This window comes from Corapipo altera, unplaced genomic scaffold, assembly GCF_003945725.1.
Source record: "Corapipo altera isolate COAL_440 unplaced genomic scaffold, ASM394572v1 131868, whole genome shotgun sequence".
Taxonomy (NCBI): domain Eukaryota; kingdom Metazoa; phylum Chordata; class Aves; order Passeriformes; family Pipridae; genus Corapipo; species Corapipo altera.
The window spans coordinates 13,040-13,662 of NW_020885438.1; the positions used below are offsets into that span (position 1 = coordinate 13,040).

Consider the following 623-nt stretch of genomic DNA (forward strand, 5'->3'; position numbering starts at 1 on the left):
CTCCAGCAAATTTCCTGCACCTCGAGGGGAATTACAGTGCAATAAAATGTTAAAGCATCACAGCTTTGAGTGGCTACACACTAAGTTCTTCACCAAACAGAAAAGTTCTGGCACTTCAAAATGACACCATTTCACCACAGCTCAGCTGCAGCCCCTGGACCTGCCACATGCAGGATTCACAGAATCCCAGAATCCCAGGTTTGGGTGGGAAGGGACCTTAAAGACCACACCTTCCACTATCCCAGGTTGCTCCAAGCCCTATTCAACCTGACCCAGGACACTTCCGGGGATGGGGCAGCCACAACCCCTCTTGCCAAGCTCTCTGTTCCCCTTGTTATCCCTGTGGGATGGAGGGGTTAACACCTCACAGCTAATCAGGGAGAGCAGCATCTGCTCCAGTCCTGCTGAGGCAACAGACCTGGAATTCTGGCTCTTCCCTCTAGCCCAGGCAGCACATCTGAGAGCAGCAAGAGGCAGGTGTGCAGTGCAGGAGCATGGACCGAATTCCCTAACCTGGGATCTCTGGAGCCTCTTGTTTTTTTGGGGCACATTCATTTTGAGGTCTGATCTCTCAGTGTCACCAAGAAAACAACATGCAGCACAGAGGGACATGGTCTGAAGTT

The 623-nt window shown here is 51.7% G+C and overlaps 1 protein-coding gene across 1 annotated transcript in view; it reads right to left on the minus strand.

Annotated features, from left to right (window-relative positions):
* The window catches only part of LOC113940505 (dephospho-CoA kinase domain-containing protein-like), a 3,215-nt gene that overhangs the window by 2,049 nt on the left and 543 nt on the right, over window positions 1-623 (minus strand).